Below are 23,198 nucleotides of genomic sequence, written 5' to 3' on the forward strand. Positions count from 1 at the left end.
TTCTCAAATTTTCTCTCAAGAACACCCCTTAGGGTGTTCTTGAGAGAAAATTTGAGAAAAGAATTATATTTTGATGAATTGGGGGCTAAATCTGGTGTTATAGACGAAATTTGGGTGAGGTGAAATGACTAAAATGCCCCTAAGAAAACAAACAAAGTCGAAACTGTCCCTCAGTTGACAAACTGACAGGCTGAAGTAAAACGGGTATAACTCCTTACTCAGATGTTGGATTTGGATGAAACCAGTTGCATTGGAAAGAAAACTCAAAGATTTCATTTGATAGATAGCAGCTCTCCCAGTTCATTATATTCAGAGAGTTATGATCGTTTGAAGTTGACCCTGAAATGCTGAAAACTGGGCAACAGGCTATGCGTTTTGCTACTGTTTTGAAATCTAAACGCAGCCTTATGCGTTCGAAAAATTTCGAAACTTATCCGAGATGTACTATGAGCTTGTCCGATCGTAATGCAACTTGAAAATCTAAGAACGGAGGTCGAAAAGGTTGAAAAGTTGTATCCCGTAGACTGCCAACTAAAATGACTCTAAGTCCTCATTACACTTAGAAAAATTTTCAAGTTTTTAAGTCTAAGAGCACTCTATTAAAGGCTAATCCATGCACGAATTTTCGGAGTGTTACAGAAACACACTTCCTTATTTTGGTAATTCAAGCGACATTAGTAAGGAGAAGCACTTCCTTGGTTTGGTAATTAAAGAGGCATTGGAGCCCGCCTGAAGAACAGGTTAAAAAAATAACAAGTCAGGAGCCCGCCTGAAGAATAGGGTGAATTTTCAAGTTCAAGTCATGAAGACTCAAGTCAAGGTTCTATAGAAACTGAATAAATAGGATTCTTTCACTTGTATCTTCAATTTTATTTTTGTTATTCATGTGGATGTAAAAGCAGAATGTCGTGAACCGAAAACTCGACGGGACCTGACTCGATCTCTAACTCACTGCCACATCATTTTACCCCATTTGAACTACATGTGACCTGATTCCCTTAAAATCCGGGATATGTAGGCGGTCCAAAATCAGGAGTCGATCACATCTTTTATTTTATTTTATTTTATTTTATTTTATTTTATCTTTACTTTTAGAATAATTGGAGGGTTAGAAGTCATCCTTTTGTCTACTTCTTTGTATGAAAACTCTTCGAGATTTCAAACAAAGAGGAGAAAAATGTAGACACATGATTTTGACCCTCCCGAGTTTAATATATATATTTTTCGATATTAAATATTTATATTTGATTTAATATTATTTAAATTTTTATTATTTTTAATAAATTTTTAGTTACAAAAATAAAGTTAATTTTGAGATTTTTTGTTTTATTTTATTCTAATTTTAAAAAATAATAATAAATATACAATTTTTTGTATTTACTTTTTAATAGTTTCTTTAAATTTTAAACAAATAAGTTAGTAGTTTCAGTACTATCTTAATTATATTTATTTTAACTATTTTTAAAATTTTATTGCATTTTCTTAAATATGAAAAATAATTAGTTATTATTATATTATTTTTATTATTATTATTGTTAATTTATTTATTTATTTATTTATTAATATTATTTATATTTTTTACTATCATTGTCTTCTTTAGAGAAAAAAGAAAAAAATAAGAAAATAAGATTTAAAATTTGAAAATTCTATCTTATCCTAAACTACCCCAACCACCCTCACTTTTCCCTCCAACTCTCTCAACTTCCCACCCTAAACCCTATGTAACACACACAGAGACAAAAAAAAAAAAAATCACTCACGGACTATTCCTGGCATACAAAACTAAAAAAGAGAAAACACTGGAGACCAAATAACTTTTAAAAAAAAAAAAGTGCAAGGAGAAAAGGAGGAGAGATGGACAACAGTCAAAAAGAGGAAAAAGGAAAGTTGGAGTTAAAAACAACATTTTGAAGAAAAAAAGAAAAAGTCAAAGAAGGAAAACAAGTAACAGAAAGAAGAAAGAGATTAGAAGGAAAAGAAAGGAAAAGAGTTAGGGTTAGGTGTTTGGATTTCCGTTTGAGTTATCGGTGACGATATTCTTGTTTCTATACTTGGTCTAATTTATCTTACAGGTTTTTATCCCATCTTAAATTATTTATTTTTATTAATTTTATCGTGAATCAAAGTATGAATGAAGTCGTTACAACGAATTGTTATATTATTTAGCATGTGTAATTTGTTATTTTATATAATTTGTACTTTATGTCTTTGTTAATGAATCGTTTATTGGCTTGAAATAATATGGGTTAGGTTGATTTTGAATTTTGTATGATATATTTTAAAAGTTACTAATGTTAAAAAATTGTAAAGTTACATTTAGTTTACGTGTAATTAAGGCATAGTTATAATAATCATAGTATGTGAACCATGCATGCATGCAAAAAGATTTTTAAAAAAAGGTTGAAAAAAGAATAACATGCACATGCACATGCATATGCATGCACAACATTTCTCTCTATATATATTTTGCACACATAAAAATAGAAAAACTGAGAGAACTAAAAAGGTGGCGGGAAAGATTAGAAATGTTGGGTTTGGTTAGTGAATTTTTCTTTTGTTTATGTACTAAAAAGAAATAACTGAGTTGAAATTTCAAAAAGAGTTCAACATATTTTATTTATGCTTGTTAGTAACAATCTTTTATCAATTGATTTTTTTTTCTTTTATCATTTATCAAGAATTTGGATGTTCAAGATGCTCCGTGTATTAAATAAAATTAATTATTTACTAATCTCGTTGTGTATAATTCCTTTCCAATTAGATGGTAAATTAAGAATTGAATCTCCTTATTTAATCCTTATAAGTCTCTATTAGATAGAAATCAAAGTCTCTGTTAAAATTAAGGATTAGTTAATTTATTTATTTATTTATTTAAAAAAGAGAGCGAAAAGAGTAATAATATGGATAGGAAAATGACCTCGAATTTTCAAGAGACGAAATAAATGTCTTTTAATGCTAGATAAGTTTTAGACGCGTTTAAAATTTCGTCTCAAATTAAGAATACGACGTACGTATTTTTTTGAGACGTTTAAAATTCAAGGATGCAATAATGCATCTTGGCAAATATTTTTCTAAAAATTAACTTTCACTGATTTATTTAATATAAGATAATAGACAAGTTTTTGATATGATAAAAATGAGCAAACTTAGGCCTTAACATAATTTTTCAAAATAGTTTTAGTCAAGATAAGTCAGTAAAAGTGACCGTGCTAGAACCATGCGACTCGAGGGGTGCCTCACATCTTTCCATCAGTCAACAGAATTCCTTACCCGATCTTCTATTTTTGTAGACCATAATAAGAGTCATTTTCTTTTGATTAGGGATTTAATAAGGTGACTTGAAACACCATAACTCAATTCCAAGTGGCAACTTTGTGATTAAAAATAATCTCTATTCAATACCGCCACTTTAATTGGAAAAACCCTTCGACTCGTTCCTTCGGACGGAAAAAGGGGTGTGACATACATCCTTAAAATTCTTCTCAAGTCTGCTAATATTTCCAAATAATTTATAAAGCCAACCAAATAAAGGAAAATAATCAGAGAAAAAAAAATCTTTTCATCATCTCTTCTGTTACAACTAAAATTTCATCAAATCTCCTCTTTTCATGTGCTGCTTCATCATACCTAATACCAAAAGCAATTCTACAAATAATTGTACTTGTTAATGAACTCACTGTATTGCTCAAATTTGTAATCTGAGAAGCGACTGCTTGCTGAGATATTTTCTTGATCATTCTTGATACTTCATCTTCACGGATCAGACTAAAAGATTACACTCTTTTAAGACTGAACAAACGAGTAACACCAACTTTTCGCATTGTCCTCCAATAGTGTCATTGCAAGGTGCAAAAGCAATATTATGACCATTGTAAGACAATTTTTGTTGTCCAAGAAAAGAAGGTCTACTACAAAATGTTAAATCTTGTGTTTTCAATACTTCTTTTCTAATTTTGCTGAAGAAATTACCACCATAGTAGTAGATCCAATTTTCAACGAGAAATTTTTTCCATATTTTTAAGAAAGTTCCCAAAAATAAAGATGAGGAGTTGCACTATCAAATTGATGAAAATTTCCAATAAAAGGTAGCCCTAATGGACCTGGTGGCATAACATTTTTCCTATCCTTTTTGGATAGAAGGAAGATTACAATAGGAGATGTTACTATTAAGAGTAGAATTATCATAATTATTTTTCTTTTTCTAGTTATCACATATATCTCAAATGTTTCCCATTTATATATCTTGTATCTAAACTGTACCTTTTAACAACACCCCTAAAATAATTTAAGAATGATTAATATGGGCGGCAGTAAAACCTACGTTAAATAATCTCTGTAATGAAGTACAATTAAGTCAATAATCTCAAATTCAATCAATCTAATAGTCATCCAAGTAATTAAATAAATTATAAGAAAATAATACAAAAAATAAAATTTAGTTTATCTTGATCAAATTCATCTCAACTCGACTAACTTTTGGGCAAAATTGCGTAATGAACCATGTACTTTAAGCTTATTTTTATCAACTCAATGACAAATTCGACCTTTTGCCCTATATGAAAAAAGTTTTCAGAAGGCATATTGCAATGTGTAATTTGAGGGTCATTTGCACTTTCACTATTAATTTGTTTCTGATCTTTAATTTATGTCCCTCGAAATATAACTTTTTTTAGGGTATAAGTTTATAATCTTATATCATAGTATCCTGCAAAAGGATAAAACTTCAAATTCTAAAGAACTTATTTCTCTCTAAGCATAAATTCGATTTTTAAAGGGCAAAAATTAAAATCAGCTCATTTTACTGACAAAATTAAAAACAATCTATTTAAGGTTAATTATTCTATGTCACTTTCCTGACTTAATGTCTTTCTAGATAGATATCAGTTACATTAAGGGATGAAAATTAAATAGTTGCCTAACTTCACTTTCACATTTTCCATTCTAAGAGTATATTGTATGGTTCATATGAAATGATACAAGGAAAAAAAGAGAGAGAAGCATATCATTTACATAAAAGGTTTTAATTCTTGACCAACTTTCTGTTAAAAAAACCAAACTCATTAACTAACTTTGTGCTAAAAATCCAACTCTCCAATTTTGACCATAGATTTTTATCCCCTCTTATCACAGGATCTTGCCATTGATAGGTGAATTTATAAATGCAATGTCCATTTTGATCAAGCCACTGGAAAGAGAAAATGTTTTATTTTTCTAAAAAAAAAGTACTTATTTTTTATAGAGAAAGTAAGTTCTTTTCAATAATAGAGAAAGATTTTTTTTTTTTTGTTTCGAACTTCGTGAAAAACTACACTCTACTTTCCCCTTTGTTACAAACCAAAAAGTGGATTGAAATCCCAACATCAGAAGCTGAAAAATAGCTTTCTTCAGAATAGTGGCGAATTCGAAATTTCAAAGTACTGTGTGCTCATTATATTTAAAGCACATGGCATATGTGATATAATTAAGGGGTTCAAGTTAGTCCTACATTTTTTAGTAAAGCATTTAGTATCCTCTGACCTATGATCAAATTTGTTATGATACACTTTAACTTTGTGGGATTTTTATTACCTTCTTGAACTAAATTTTAACATATTTTTATCAATTTTTTTTAGCTGACGTGACACTTTTGACATGGACTCAATACTTTTATGTAATAAAAGTGTCACATCAGCACAAAAGAGTGATAAAAATACGTTAAAATTTAACTCGAGATCATAGCAATTTTGATCATAATTCGGGAAGGTACTAAATGTTTATCTCTACATCTTTTAATAGAAAATATAAATATATAAATAAAATTCAAACTGTATCAAAAAATATTTTTAAACTCGTCAAATTTGAATCTTATATCCAACTAGCAATACAAAACCACTACATATACCAAATCTAAGTGCAGAAACAGAATCATCATTTAAACTAATGTTAAAATATCTCCGTATAAACCGTACGTAATAAAGACATTACTTGTCATCTTTTTTGTTCAATAAACAATTATTCCCGATGTTTTCCTTTTCTTAAAAAAAAAAAAAAAAGAAATAATAATAGCATCCTTGTTTACACAATTTTATTTGATAGGTGTAGCATTGGAAGAAAATGATAAATTTCTTAATTTTATAAATTTGAAAGACAGCTAGTAAAGTTGTTGTCATGTGACTAGGAGATCACAGGTTCAGCCTTGGAAACAACCTCTGGTAGAAATGCAAGGTAAGGCTGCGTACAATACACCCTTGTGGTGGGGCCCTTCCTCGGATACCGCGTAAAATGAAACAGGAAGAGTATTCAATATATTACTAGGTTTGAAGATAAAATATACAAAGAAAGTTAAAGAAAAGAAATCAAACAAAGAGGAAGAAAACATAGAGAAGCAAAAAGAGAGTTTAAAAATATTTGAGCAGGATTCGATCTCTCAACTAGGAGAATCAAAAATTGTTATTTTGTATCGGAGAACACACAATATTGTGTAAATTAAGATCTCTCTCTTATTCAATAACAACATCAGCTTGTATCGTTGAGTATTGCAGCAGTATACAGCTTATATAGGAACAGTAGTTCCATGAGAAACGTTCTACTTAGGTATTCTATACACATACAAATACACTTATAATAGATATCCTCTAGAGTTGCATTGTTATCCAACTTCATCAGATAAGGATGTCTCAATACCCCCTTGCAAACGGAAGGTGGGTAACCAACTTTAAGTTTGTCCCTTAAGAATTGGAAACGAGTTGATGACACGACTTGATGAAGACATCGGCTAGCTGATCTTTAGAAGAGATCAATTGTACAAGTACGTCCCTCCTTGCCACTTTTTCCCGTACAAAATGGCAATTGATTTCCACATGTTTGGTACGAGCATGAAACATAGGATTAATAGATAAGTATGCAGCGCCAACGTTGTCGCACCATAAAATAGGAGCTTTAGGCAGAGAAACTCCAAGTTCAAATAAGAGTGATTGAATCCAAGTTAGCTCGGCAGCAGCATCAGCTAAAGCATTATATTCTGATTCAGTTGAAGACCTAACAACCGTACGTTGCTTCTTTGACGACCAAGACACTAAAGCAGATCCAATGAAGATAGCATAACCACCGGTTGATTTTCGATCATCCAATGAGCCAGCCCAGTCAGCATCTGTAAAGGCTTGAAAAAACTGAGTGTCAGACTTAGGAATGAAGAGACATATATCCTTATATGTTGCAAGTATCGTAATATCCTTTTTATAGCAGCCCATTGATTTATAGAAGGATTATGCATATATTGACACACTTTGTTCACCACAAAGGAAAGATCCGGGAGAGTGAGAGTTAGGTACTGAAGGGCTCCCACAATCTGGCGGTATAGAGATGGATCATGAAAAGGAGGACTATCACATTGGTGAAGTTGCGTAAATGTAGACATGGGTGTCACGATTGGCTTACATTGCTGCATTTTGGCACATTCCAATAAGCTTGAAACATAGTGATTCTGGGACAAGGCGAGTCCAGCCTGTGTACGTGCAACTTGAATGCCAAGGAAAAGACTCAAGGGACCAAGATCTCTAATAGCGAAGGCAGAACCCAATCGAAGAATAATCGTCTCCAAGAATGTAGAATCACTCCCAATAAATATTATATCATCGACATACACTTGCATGTAAGCCTTGATTCCATTTGAATTATAGACAAAAGGAGAGGCATCTGACTTTGAGCTAGCTAAACCGACGTCCACCAGAAAGCTTAAAAGCTTCAAATACCATGCACGAGGGGCTTGTTTGAGTCCATATAAAGACTTGTGCAACCTGCAAACATGATCAGGGAGATGAGGGTGAATAAAACCAGGAGGTTGAGCCATATATACCTCTTCGCGAAGGTCACCATGAAGAAAAATGTTCTGAACGTCAAGTTAGCTCAAAGACCAGTTATGAGATGAAGCAATGGTTAGGATAACTCGGATTGTGGTGGGTTTGACTACTGGACTAAACGTCTCCAAGAAGTCGTGCCCTTCTTGTTGATGAAATCCTTTTGCCACTAATCTGGCCTTATATCGTTCAATAATACCGACTGAATTTTTCTTGATTCGAAAAACCCATTTGCACCCTAAAACATTCATCGAGGGGTTGCGAGGAACAAGATACCATGTTTTTTTATGCAAGAGAGCAGTCATTTCACAAGCCATGGCATCATGACACTCCAAATACTTACTAGCAGTAGTGAAGCAAGTTGGTTCACTAGTTGGAAGAGCCGTTGGGGACAACACAACTTCAAGGTTGGTGGATGGTGGCATATTGCGTAGCTGCATGGTGTGAGTCCTAATAGTCGACTTAGGGACAGAAGGAGGCCTAGCGGTGTTTCACGTAGGGGTTTAGGACTAGTAGAAACAAGAGGAAATGAAGAGAGATCAACAACCAGTGGTATGGACGAAAGAGACGCGGCTATCCGGGAATTAATATGAACTGGAAACGATGGGGCAGGTGGGACTGGATTGATGGCTTGATTTTGAGAGAAATTTAGTGACATTGAGGATGGAGTTGATTTGGGAATGTCGGGTATTATAGGAACATGGGACGCGGGAGGGGAAATAGGTAGTTGAACAGGGGTTGAGAGCCAAGGAGAGTTGGGCTGGACCGTGTGCAGTAGAGGCGGACCCAATAGTGAATTTAAGAAGAAAGGAATTGGTCCTCGTCAAAACGCACATGACGGGACAAATATAACCTGCCCTTCTGTGGATCAAGGCATCTATAACCAAAATATTTCACACTGTAGCCTAGAAAAACACAAGGCCTTGTCTGAAACTCGAACTTTTGTTTATTATAAGGACGTAGATAGGGAAAACAAAGACACCCGAATGCTTTAAGAAAGCAATAAACAGGAGAACTTTTGTGAACTAATTCAAATGGAGAAAAATCATTATTAGATCGATAAGGGAGACAATTGATTAAATAGACAGCAATCTCAAAGGCAAATTGCCAATATTTTGATGGAGTGAAGTTATGTGCCATGAGACTAAGACCGGTTTCAACTATGTGGCAATGCTTTCGTTCTACTTTTCCTTGTTGTTCATGAGTATGGGGATAGGAAAAGCGATGAAAGATTCCATGTTTATTTAAAATTGGATTTATTGCACGAAATTCGCAGCCACCATCCGTTTGGATAGCCTTTATGGTGGTATGGAATTGATTTTCAACAAGTGCCTTAAATTGAAGAAAAATAAGTGAAACATCTGATTTCTTAAACAATGGAAAACCCCAAACAAAGTTACTATAATCGTCCACAAAAACAAGAAAGTAACGGTGACTTTCTAAAGAAAGAAAGGGAGATGGTCCCCAAACATCCGCATACAATAATTGTAAAAATGAGGAACTTTTATTGCCACTAATTGAAAAAGTTAATTTGCGCGATTTGCCAAGTTGGCAGGCACTACAAGTATTATTCAAATTAGACCTATAAAGCGGTAAAGCATGTTGGTGTAGAACTTGATGAAGGACTCATTTGTGTGGATGACCCAAGCAAATATGCTAACGATTTTGAGAAGCCTTGACTAAAAGATATGCAAAGGGATGAAAAGCAGAAGAGAGCTTGAGTGGTAGAGTGTAGAGACCATCTTTACTCAGACCGAAAAGGAGAACCCTCTTGGTAGCTTGATCCTTAACAAGAAAATGAGTAGGGTGAAATTCAAAGAAGGCTTTATTTTTATAGGCAAAACGCTGGATAGAAAGTAATGTCTTAGTAATGGATGGAACGTGAAGAACGTTAGTAAGATAGAAAGATTTATTTGGTGACCGAAAGAAAGAATTACCAGTGTTGTGGATAGGTAAACTAGTACCATTTCCAACCTGTAATTGATCTGACCCTTTGTATGGTTCTCCTTGATAAATGTTGGAGAGATCTGGTGTAACATGATGTGTTGCTCCAGTGTACAGGAACCAAGATTGAGTTAATGGAATGGGTGTCTGATGAGAGAGATACGCAGAAGGATTGATCGTGTGACTGTAATGCTGAAAGCATTTGTCGGCTAAGTGGTTGTTTCCATTGCATATTTGGCAGCGAGGCTTGTTGTCAAAATACTTCTGCAAGGGTTGCCCATTCGAAGTATTTCGAGAGGATGAGAAACGACCACCTCTTCCACCTCTTCCTCTAGAGTTTCTTCCACGGCCACTAGAATTAGAGGTACTATTATGAGAATGATCATTGGTGTTAGATCGTTGAGTGAAGTAAGCAGCGGGTTGATCGATGTGTGGAAAAGGTGATATAGCGAGGGAAAATAAGGTGTGTCCATGTATGAGCTCATGATTTAGGAACAAACTATGAAGTTCGAAAAATGTCACGGGTTCAGGCCTTGCCGAAAGAGTGGTGACAAGATCCTTAAAGTCGGAGTGAAGACCCTTAAAAATATAGATATTAAGATCTGCAAGGGAGAGAGGTCTACCGGCAGTAGCTAACTCATCAGAAATAAGTTTAGACTTTTGAAGATATTGGGTGACAGGAAGATCATTTTGCTTGAGGTTTTGAAGGGACATATGGAGATTGAGAATCCGAGTATTAGAGGGGGAAGAGAGGTCCTTTTCTAGAGCATCCCACACGTGTTTGGAGGTAATGACACCAATAACAAGTGGTAAGGTCTCTTCAGAAAGAGAAGACACAAGTAAACTCAATACGAGTTGATCTTGTTGTATCCATTGGGCATAACGGGAATCAATTTTTGGGGTAGATTGTCCTTCGATGATAATATGGGATGGCGGACACGAAAAAGAACCATCAACATATTCCAATAAATTTTGACAACGGAGAAAGAGTAATAATTGAGTTGTCCAAAATAAATAATTGGTAGAAGTTAATTTGATGGAGATAAAGTGGTGGGCATAGCTAAGAGAGGAGGGAGTAGAGGGAGAGAAAACATTGAAAGAAGAAGCGGTGGTAGAAGAAGAAGTAGCCATGGTGGCTTCTGATACCATATCAGAGAACACACAATATTGTGTAAATTAAGATCTCTCTCTTATTCAATAACAATATCAGTTTGTATTGTTGAGTATTGTAGCAGTATACAGCTTATATAGGAACAGTAGTTCCATGAGAAACGTTCTACTTAGATATTCTATACACATACAAATACACTTATAATAGATATCCTCTAGAGTTGTATTGTTATCCAACTTCATCAAATAAGGATGTCTCAATATTTTGTATGTAGTATTTCGGGTACATGAATCTATATAAATGCAACACCAACTTCAACACAAGTTCATGTATAAACAAGAACACCTATGAAGTTTTTTAACACCTTCAACACAAGATTACTTAATAATCTAACAAAGAAATATGTTAATTTCAGAAATAAGATGAAACGGAATTTGTAAGGCCAAGTTCCCTGATTTTATGGAGTATACTTAAGGAATAATTCTCCTCACTGTACCCGAGGTTATGGAATCTTCCTCCCGAAATAAAATGGTCTTCAATCCGAACAATAGCGGTACCTCAAATTGTTGGATTCTATGAACTCACTCAACAGCTTAATGATCGCACAGAGTTTTTGTTTAGAATAGAAGTGTTTTAGCAGTCAAAATTGATGTCAATACCTGAGGAAAATATAAGGTATTTATAGTCTTTAAGTGTATCCTTTCAGAAAGGATGCATTGGTTCAGCAGAAAGGCACCTTTTCTGTAACAGTCACGTCTCTGCGCCCAGACTATGCTGAAACTGCACCTGGAATGCGGCCGCAGACAACTTCCTACACATTCCAGTGAGCATCTGCGCTGGAACTGCGTCCGCAGTTCTCGATCTGTGCGCACAGATTGCTCAACACACGAAATAGTGTGCCTTTTCTCGAAGGGTCACATCCCTTCTTAATGTGCATTGTGTATGCGTTGGAATTGCGCCCACATTTGGATAAAATTAATACTATTCAGATTTTTTGGAGTTTTGGATTAAAATATCACTTGCAAACAAGTTCCAAATAAATTTCGTCTGAAAAATTAGATCTCATCAATCATTTTTCAATTCCAAATCCGAAGACAAAGCCGAGCCGAGCGAGCGACGATGACGGCGCGAGGCATCACCTACTTCTTGCCTCACTATCCATGTGGAGTTAGTGTTCTTTATTATAAACACTCTCAAGTTCTCTTCTCCCACCAATGTGGGAGAAATACTCCCTCCGTCCCAAATTACCCGTCCCAAATTGAGATGGCACATTGATTAAGAAAAATAGTTAATAACATGCCTAATTTACCATAGTACCCCTATTAAATGATGTTTACATTTTAATTTGAAGGAAAAGTAATTAATGCAAAGGGTAAAACATGGAAAAAAAATATTTGTCTCTTCTTGATTAATGAAAAAAGACAAGTAAAATGGGACCTCAAATTAGAAAATTTGGGACGGATAATTTGGGACGAAGGAAGTAGTAAACTTTCTAATTTAGAAGTCCACTTTCCAAATTAGTATCTCCCTTCTCTCCATCATTTTTCCTCCATTTTTCATTCACATACACCTTAAACCCAACAAAAATCACTCTGCATCTAACCTACAAACCAGAGCACCTAATGTCTTTCTGAGCAAATGGGTGCTGACCTATTTATTTGACCAAGTTCTATCTACTTTCTATATAAATTCACAGGTTCTGCATCAAAAATAATAAGTGCTCGAGCACCCACCGGAGCCTACGTGGGTCCATCCCTGCTCCAGAAGCACTTCTAGAGTATTAGCAAGCACAAAATGCTATTTTATTATTGATTAATTTATTTTTCAATTTTATTAACCAAACATAAATTATTATTCTCCAAAAGTATTTTTGCGAAAAATAAGCTTGATCAAACAAACTATTACTTTCAAAGTAACTAGTTCCACTTGTTATTGTTATAATATTTTAGGTGACCTGATAGTCTCTCTTTTGAATGGTATCACTGCAAAAGTTATATACTCTTTCATCAGCAAAAAAGAAAAGTCTAACCTAAGATAATCCTTTTATATATAAGACATTAATTTCAAGTGACTTGTATTTGGTAAAGTTAAACAAAATAATTCATTGGAAATTTGCATCAATTTGATAGTTTAACCCCTCATTTTTATTTTTGGAAACATTTCCAAAAAACTATGGAAAAATATTCTCATTGAAACTTGATTCGGCTAGTATGATAGTAATTTCTTCGGTAAAATTAGCAAAAGAAATATGATCAAGAAAATAGATCAAACAAGCGGTCACTTCAAAAATTACAAATTTGAGCAATATAGTGATTTATCAACAAATACAATTTTATTTGTAGAGTTGCTTTTGGTATAAGGTATGATGAAGAAGCACATGAAACGAGGAATTTGATGAACTTTTAATTGAGACTCGAGCAATGTTGGTTAGCTTTTTTGTGTCTGATTTTTTTTTCTTTCCTTTTCTAAGTTGGATTGATAAACTTATTGGATTGACAGATAGACTTGAAAGGAATATCAAAGATTTGGAAGAGTTTAAGTACACTATGTATGTCCGTACTTAATTAGAGGTGAAAACCAGATTGGTTGGATCAAATATGGATGACACTCAAAACGAGTTGCGATCCAACTCATCAAAGTTTGCATGACTCAAAATGGATTGGGTTAAGATAGGTGAAATTACGGGTCAGAATTCAATGTGCTCAACATGATTCGACCTCAACAAACGGGTCAACATACAACCCGTTTCAACTTAATTAGACAGATTACTAAAAGATGGATTTATTTTTTCTTTTTAAAAATATATGCATGTAATAAGTAGCGCTAATGTGTTAATCGGGAACCAAGGAATTGTGAATGAAGATGACATTCAAAATATACGTTATTTTAAAGCAGTGATAAAAGAGGTATTTAGATTATATCCGCCATCTCCACTTCTAGTGCCAAGAGAATGAATGTAAAAGTCCATACTAGAAGGGTATGAAATTCAGTCGGGAACTATATGTTGAGTTTAAGGTGTGTGCAATGGAAAATAGAGGGAAATAATGGAGGAAATTTGAGTCCACACTAAAATGAAAAGTGTGCTCAAATAGGAAAGGTTACTAAATTCTCCCACATTGGTGGGAGAAAGAAGCTTTTATGTGCTTATATTGAGAAACACATCTTTGTAGACACATAAATTTGTCCCTCCCCGAAAGCATTCTTACCATTTTACCCTCATCTTAGTGTGTGCCCTCACCCATGTGATAACCCCTTCACAAAAAGACAAAAATAACAATTCCTAACTAATTTTATCTTATTCTAATAACTCCTCCCTATTAAAAATAACACATCACCATCACCACCTTAACTACCCATGTGATCCCCCCTCCTTTTCTTGTCCACAAAGAAAGAATATATGAGGGACCCACCAAAATTCCCACATGATAACAAATTCATGTCCATTATAAAAGAAAAATTCTAAGAGGAAAAAAGGGGCTCATTCTTTGATCATCATCTTCTCCACAATAACAACAATCACAAAATAATCTTTCTCACAAGAACAACAAAAAAAAAAAAAAAAGGGAGCGCTGGTGAACAGTAACCGGTGAACAGTAACGGCGTGAAAAGTGATGGTGAACGGGTCATTATTTGTCGAGTTGGATTGTTGGTGTTAAGGTTCGGCTCGAGGTTTTTGGGGTGCGAACTCTCTTTATTCAAATAACATTGAGTTTGAAAGCTTCAAATTTAAGGTCCAATTCTTTCTTCTCTTTCATTTAATTCTTATGTGATTGTGACTGCGTGTGATTCGATACTGTGATTTGTTTGTTGATGTGAACTGTTGGTGACATTTAGGTGTGTGATGTGCAAAGCATGATTGGTGAATTTTCGTTATTCTCGATTGGTAGATTGTGTATTGAAATGGGTTAATCATGTGGTTGAGAATGAATTAGGGTGGGGATTAAAAATGGAGGAAAATCAATAGTGATTAATTTTGATGTATTGATAATGTTGAACATGATAGAATTGCGATATGTTGAACTTGGTAGGCAAACGTAGGCCGGGTAGGCAAATTTAGGAATAACGATTTGTTGGAGTGTTTGAATATGTGCGTGAATGGTACTTTCTACGTTATTGCACGAAAAGTTTAAATTGTACTCATTTGGCCGGGGAATGCCCCAAAGGATTTGTATTGATTTATCCGGGGAATGCCCCGAAGTAGCATGTACGCAAAGGAGGCTCGTGATCAAGGCCCGAAACGTCGGGTGGATTTTAGTTTAGGATTAGTTTAGAATAGAATAGGTTTTATATTTCAGCACCTCTTTTATTTTGGATTGTATAATTTGGACTGAACATTATTTTAGTTTGTTTCAAATTTTGTGTGATTTGTTTGTTTGCTTGTTTTGTGTGTTTATGTGGTTTGTACATTTGTAATGTCAAATTAGCCGATACGCTCCACCAATCGACCATGGTCGAACCACGGGATCGAGGGGCTCCTAACACCTTTCCCTCGGTCAACAGAATTTCTTAGCCGGAATCTCTGTTCGCGGATTAATTTTTAGAGTCAAACCATTTAGAAAAGGATTTTTCAAAGGTGACTTGACACACCGGATTATGCCAAGTGGCGACTCTGAATAAGAAAAATAATGTAAATAATCCTTTTTTTTTTTGAAACAAATTTTTTTCATTTTTGTCACCTTAATAATAAAACCCTTTCAAAACTAAAATACGATCTTTTGGATGTTGAAAAAGGGGTGTGACAGCTCTATTGACTCTGCTGGGGACTTTTCAGAATTCGGGCTTGTTTTTTGGAGTCGTATCGACTTTGTTTGGCATTATGGGTGTATAAACATTGTCTGTGATTATTGTTTGTGTTATTGTTATCATTGTTGTGCATTTCTGTGCTCTTTGTTTACAGTTTTTTTTCTTTATGTGTTACCGCTTTATATCTGGCATCATTTGCATAACCCGAGTCAATTCTTTCTGCAACAAGTCCCGGCGTGCACGTCGTGCGCACGAACTCTAGTTGAGTTACCCTTATTTTAGGGGGGAGCCATTGGATGCATGGAGTAGGTGGAAAGCAAAGCAGCCACTATCGACCATATGCTCCCCCGAACAACCTTGTTAGTAAACCACAACGTAGGTCAGCCTTTAGCTCATTCTTATGTGCATCCTATTGAGACCTAGCGGGGCCCACACGGTTCTTTGTAGGAGACTCACCTTTAAAGCATCCTCATGTGCTAAATGTTGCATCTTTGAGGGTAATGTAGTCATTTGACGGACTGATTCGGGGAAAGCATGCGTTAGAAGTAAGGTGTGCTTGAAAAAAAAAAGAGAAAAAAAAAGAAGAGAAAAGGTGAATCAAAGAAGAGTTTCGTAGTTTTTAGGTTCTTTATGGCTTTTGTTTTCCACGATTCAAAAATTAAAAAAAAAAAAAAAGATTTTCCTTTTGTTTTCTTTAGCAAGCTTTCACAACTCGAAAACTCCAAGAAGATTTTTTTTAGGGGCTTTTTATAAAAGAAAAATTCTAAAAAAGGTGGTAGAAGTTTTGTACATTTCATTTAACGAAAATACCAAAAAGATTTTTTTCTTTCATAGCTATTGGTGTCATTTTTCTATGTAAAATGTCGAATTTAAAACTCCAAAAAAGAAAAAAAAAAACTTTGTTATGTTGTTCATCATGTGTCTTTGGTCATGTCTCAAGTCACGGTGTCATCTATTATTTAATCATTAATTGTTCAACCTGGACGAACTACGCACCCCTGATTCTCCTCTTTTAGGATGTGAGATACGTAGGCAACCTATTGTTGGTTCGGGGATTTTACTTCAAAAAAAAAAAATTATTCACTCTTCATTTAGAATAGGTGTTTCATATACATCTTCAAGAGAAAACTACAAAAGATTTTTCTTTAATAGTTTCAAGTTTCACTTTCATATGAAATTCAAAATCAAAAATCCAAAAAGATTTTTCTTTGGTAATCGTAGGTTTCATATTGTATAGAAATGTTAAATTTGAAAAATTCAAAAAGATTTTCGTCAATTCTTTTGACAATTTGTTATTCTCTTCTCAAAGTTTAAAAAAAAAAAGAGTAAAGGAAGGAAAATGATAATTTTACTCCCATTGGAGAGTCGTATGCAAGTTTATTCCAGAGATTGGTACAGCAGGGCATGATCACTCCTCTCCTTGGGTATACTCCTGACCCACATTCAAGAAGTTTTGATCCTAATGCACGTTGTGTGTATCATTCTGATGCTCAGGATCATAGTATTGAAGATTATGTAGATTTGAAAAGAGAAATTGAAAAGATGATTCAAGATAAATCAATCATGGTGCAGAACATTGACAGTGAGGAAAACTCTAGTCATGCTAATATACAAACCAGTGGCTAAGATGTCAGGCTGAGCAATTGAGAAGTCACCCTTCTCCTTAGTAGAAAGGGGTTTGGTAGCTTGTTTTGTTCTATTTTCTGTTCTCTGAATTATTTCAGGGTTGTAGTTCGGGATCTGTCTTGTTTTGTCCTTTTGTTGTTTATGTTTAAACCCTTCTATCTTTTGTTTTGACTAAATGAAGTGTCTCATTTTCTTTTGTGTTTTAAATATGTGTTGTTTGTTTATTTTCTTTACATTGTACATTTTGTGTTAACTCTAGTGATATGACAGGCTAGTGAAATTTTCAGCCAGATCTTAAAATCCAGTTTAAGCATGAACATTGAATCAGAGGGTTAAAGTTAGAAAAAGAGAGCATATGAGAAAATAGATAGAGTGCTGATACATTTGGTGACAAGTTAAGATAATTATTTTGAGAATCACAAGAACAACTTGGTCATCAATCGAAAGGCAAGTCCCAATTAGGTCAAATAGTGGACGTGCGATCCCTATATCAAGAGAAACAAGAAGATAAGCAGCTCCACGAAAGCATGAGTCATTTGATATGAGGAATGTACAACAAAGGTGGAGTTTACAGAAGAAGTAGTGACACACAGACTCAAACTGCTTAAAAAGATGTCACAAATGATCTTCATCTCTTACTTCCAATTGCATGTTATGTACTTGCATTCTCAAGGATTGATATGATAAAGGCATTTCATTCTGCTATCCAAACATTGTGTCATCCTTTTTTTACCCCATTTGAGACTTAGTGTTATTTTCTTTCATACTCTCTTTTGGAATCAAGATAGAGTAAGCAAAGTTCAAAGAAGAGTGTCGAGTAAAAAGATAAAGTCAAAAAGTTACAAAAAGAGACAAAAATGTTTCCAAACAAAGAGTGTCAAGAAAAATAGAGTTAGAAAAAAAGAATTGCAAAGTGAAAAGAGAGAATAAAAGAAAAAAAAAGAAAAATCAGATCAAAGCAAAAGGACAAGCTGCTAGACTACGCATGAACTGATTCTCCTCTCTCGAGGGTGAGATACGTAGGCTGCCCTACTAGGGGCTTGGTCCAACCAAATAAACAATTTAGAATCATCCAGTTAAAAAAAACTGGGGCATGAGTTAATCCTCATTTATTTGAGTTGATTCCAAAAGTTGTAAGTCCTAACCCACTTCAAGTGTCATTTGGGCCTCATGTCATCCTTTCTTTCAAACCCTATCCAAAAGCCAAGTTACAACCAAAGAAAGACCTTCAGATCAATCTTTGAGAATGTTAAGGCTAAGCATGCAATGGATGTGATGATGAATTTTGGGAACTACTTGTCTTCCTTGGCATAAGGAATCAGGAGAGAAATGAAAATAAAAGAGTCTTATAGGTGAAAACCCTCACGGGTACCGTAAGACGATGGTAAGCTGAGAGAGATAACACTGAGAGAGTCTGATCGGTGAAAATCCTCACGGGCATGGTAAGACAGCGATGAGTTGAGACAAATGAAAATAAGAGAGTCTCATTGGTGAAAAACTCTCACGGACACCATAAGGCAATGGTGAGCTAGAAAAAATGAGAGAGGCTTGTTGAAAAAAAAAAACCCTCCAAGGCGCCACTAGCCAAACGAGGTATTAAATGCTATTGACTTAAGGAAACAACTCAGTTTCGAGGCCATTAACTCAATAACAACTGGACATAATCTTTGGAGTTGACTATCATTTTTAGATAAATTTTTATTTCTTTGTTTCAATTGGGACATTCATTATCTTTTCTTTCTTCTCTTTATTTTGTTTATCTTTCTTGAGTCAGTTATCCAAATAAAAGTCATGGTCATTTTTCTCTTGTCTTTGAGTCAAGTCCATGTCAAAACAAGGGAGAAAAGATCTCAAAACATGGCTACCAGCTTCTTCAATTGCACAAAGCAAGACAAAAGGGCCAGCACACGCTAAAGACATGATTGTAAGCCAAAACAACGCATGCGGAAAGTTTTGTCAACCGACAAGTCTGGGAACTCATGAAAATACCAAGGTTCAAAGGGTTTATCTGAGAAGCATGACAAAGCAGGGATACTGTATTTGTTTCAGAGTCACTCTTAATAATCTGAGTTTGGGCCAATGATACAGCAAGCCAGTGACATATGCTAATGGTTGAAAGCAAGATTAAATGTGACGGGGGCAAAAGCGATTGCCGTGAAAGCTAAGCCACAAACCAACCACCATGTTTTTAAACTAACAAGTTTCTTTGTATGAAATAGGAATACATGCTACATTCGAATCAAGGATTTCAAAGCCTAAACATCAAGGGCCGTAATATTCTCACTTCTACAAATGCAAGAGGCAATGTAGCTGCACATATTTGGTATTCAAACCCATGGTAATTCAAGCGGCATTTATAAGGAGACACACTTCCGTGTTTTGATAATTCTAGCAACATTTGTAAAGAGACACACTTCCTTATTTGGGTAATTCCAGCAATATTTGTAAGGAAACGCACTTCTTTATTTGGTAAATCCAGTAACATTTGTGAGGAAACACACTTTCTTATTTGGTAATTCAAGTGGTATTTGTAAGGAGATGCACTTCTCTATATGGGAAATTCAAGCAACATTTGTATGGAGACACACTTCCTTGTTTGATAATTCAAGCAACATTTGTAAGGGGATGCACTTCCTTGTTTGGTAATTCGAATGACATTTTTAAGGAGACACACTTCCTTGTTTGGTAATTCCAGCAACATTTGTAAGGAAATGCACTTCCTTGTTTGGGTAATTCCAGCAATATTTGTAAGGGGACGCACTTCCTTATTTTGGTAATTCAAGCGCTATCATAAGGAGACGCACTTCCAAAGGAGACGCACTTTCTTGTTTTGGTAATTTAAGCAACATTTGAGACATACTTCCTTGCATGGGCAATTCAAGCAACATTTGTAAGGAGATGCACTTCCTTGTTTGGTTAATTCAAGAAACATTTATGAGGAGATGCACTTCCTTGTTTGAGTAATTCAAGCGGCATTGGTAAGGAGACGCACTTCCTTGTTTGGGTAATTCCAACAACATTTGTAAGGGGACGCACTTCCTTGTTTGGACAATTCAAGCAACATTTGTAAGGAGACACACTTTCTTATTTTTGTAATTCAAGCACTATCATAACGAGACACACTTCCAAAGGAGACACACTTTCTTGTTTTGGTAATTCAAGAAACATTGGAGACACACTTCCTTGCTTGGGCAATTCAAGCAACATTTGTAAGGAGATGAACTTCCTTGTTTAGTTAATTCAAGAAACATTTGTGAGAAGATGCACTTCCTTGTTTGAGTAATTCAAGCGACATTGGTAAGGAGACGAACTTCCTTGGTTTGGTAATTCAAGCGGCATTGGTAAGGAGAAGCAGTTTCTTGTTTTGATAATTCAAGCAACATTGGTAAGGAGATATATTTCTTTGATTGGGTAATTCGAACTTTGCTTTTGGGTAATGCATTTCCTAGCTGTCTCCTTGATTTCTAGAAAATGCACTTTCTAGTCAATTTATTGCACTAAATCCTTTGGAGACGCACTTTGTTGCTAGTTTTTATTTGTCAAGTGACACACTTTTTAACTAAAACTTGTATCTCTAGAAGACGGATTTTCTAGTTAGAATCCCTCACTTTAATTCTTAGGAGACGCACTTCCTAGGCTTGGTTATTCAATTTTACTCTCAAGATATGCATTTCTTGGTTAGAGTCTTGATTCATCATTACAACATGCAAGTAGGCATGATGTGACTTTCCCAAAAGTCTTCTGATAATAAACTGGGGCAAAAATTTAATTCTTTTTTTTTGAACTTTACTTTTCTGGCAAACGAAATTTCTCTTTATAATAATTCTTGTTTGGGATAATTTTCTTTTAGTTTTGATGTGATTTCAGGCGCCCGCCTGAAGAATAGGGCGAATAAATGAAAAGTCAAGCAACAAACTGAAGAAGTTGAAAACAAAGCAACAAGGAGAAAAGATAAAAGTTAATGGATTGAAAAATAGCAAATCGTCCTCCTGAAGAACAGGGTGAAGAAATTGAGAGTTAAGCAATGAGGTGAAGCATTGGAAAACCAAGCAAAAAGTTGAAGCAAGTCAGGAGCTCGCCTGAAGAATAGGGTGATAAAACTTAAGTCGGGACTCCAACAGAAGCTGTACAGATAGGATTTTTGTAATTTCATTTCTTTTTTAACTGGTAATTTTCATTTTTGATGTAAATACAGAGCCGTGGACCGAAGCCTCGAAGGGACCTCACTCGACTCTCCAACTCGGTCGTCCTTCTTCCTTTTGTTTCTTCCCTATGAATAATGGTCGGATCAAAATTCTGTCTCATTTTCTACTTCTTTGTATGAAAACACTTTGCGTTTACCTGCAAAGAGGGGCATGATGTAGACACATAATTTTGTCCCTCCCCGAAAGCATTCTTACCATTTTACCCTCGTCGCCTTCATAAAAAGACAAAAATAACAATTCCTAACTAATTTTATCTTATTCTAACAACCCCTCCCTATTAAAAATGACACATCACCATCACCACCCTAACTACCCATGTGATCCCTCCCTCCTTTTTCTTGTCCACAAAGAAAGAATATATGGGGGACCCACCAAAATTCTCACATTATAACAAATCCATACCCATTATAAAAGAAATTTCTAAGAGGAAAAGAGGGGGCTCATTCGTTAATCATCATCTTCTTCATAATAACAACAATCACAAAATAATCTTCCTCACAAGAAAAAGAATAACAACAACAACAACGAAAAAAAAGGGGCGCCGGTGAACAGTAATCGGTGAACAGTAACCGATGAATAGTACTGGTGAACAGTAATGGTGTGAAAAGTAACGGTGAACGGGTCATTATTTGTCGAGTTGGATTATTAGTGTTAAGGTTCGGCTCGAGGTTTTCGGGTGCGGACTATCTTTATTCGAATAACATTGAGTTTGAAAGCTTCAAATTTAAGGTCCAATTCTTTCTTCTCTTTCATTTAATTCTTATGTGATTGTGATTGCGTGTGATTCGAATAACATTGAGTTTGATATGAACTGTTAGTGACATTTGGGTGTGTAATGCGCTAAGCATGATTGGTGAATTTTCGTTATTCTCGATTGGTAGATTGTGTATTGAAATGGGTTAATCACGTGGTTGAGAATGAATTAGGGTGGGGATTAAAAATGGAGGAAAATGAATATTGATTAATTTTGATGTATTGATAATGTTGAACATAATAGAATTGCGATACGTTGAACTTGGTAGCAAACGTAGGTCGGGTAGGCAAATTTAGGAATAACGATTTGTTGGAGTGTTTGAATATGTGCGTGAATGGTACTTTCTACGTTATTGCACGAAAAGTTTAAATTGTACTCATTTGGTCGGGAAATACCCTGAAGGATTTGTATTGATTTATCCGGGGAATGCCTCGAAGTAGCATGTACGCAAAAGAGGCTCGTGATCAAGGCCCGGAACGTCGGGTGGAGTTTAGTTTAGGATTAGTTTAGAATAGAATAGATTTTATATTTCAGCACCTCTTTTATTTTGGATTGTATAATTTGGACTGAACATTATTTTGGTTTGTTTCGAATTTTGTGTGATTTGTTTGTTTGCTTGTTTTGTGTGTTTATGTGGTTTGTACATTTGTAATGTCAAATAAGCCGATACGCTCCACCAAGCGACCGTGTTTGAACCACGGGATCGAGGGGTGCCTAACACCTTCCCCTCGATCAATAGAATTCCTTAGCCAGAATCTCTGTTCACGGATCAGTTTTTACAGTCAAACCATTTTGAAAACGATTTTCCAAAGGTGACTTGGCACACCGGATTATTCCAAGTGGCGACTCTGAATAAGAAAAAATAATGTAAATAATCCTTTTTTTTCGAAACAAATTTTTTTCATTTTTGTCACCTTAATAATAAAACTCTTTCAAAACTAAAATACGATCTTTTGGATGTTGAAAAAGGGGTGTGACAA

The 23,198-nt window shown here is 34.9% G+C and overlaps 1 pseudogene; it reads right to left on the reverse strand.

The window, feature by feature from the left end:
* LOC107865652 overlaps window positions 1-4,185 on the reverse strand; it is a 37,706-nt pseudogene extending 33,521 nt beyond the window's left edge.
* Window positions 4,186-23,198: the final 19,013 nt, after the last annotated feature.

Source organism: Capsicum annuum, chromosome 3 (assembly GCF_002878395.1).
Source record: "Capsicum annuum cultivar UCD-10X-F1 chromosome 3, UCD10Xv1.1, whole genome shotgun sequence".
In the NCBI taxonomy this organism is placed as follows: domain Eukaryota; kingdom Viridiplantae; phylum Streptophyta; class Magnoliopsida; order Solanales; family Solanaceae; genus Capsicum; species Capsicum annuum.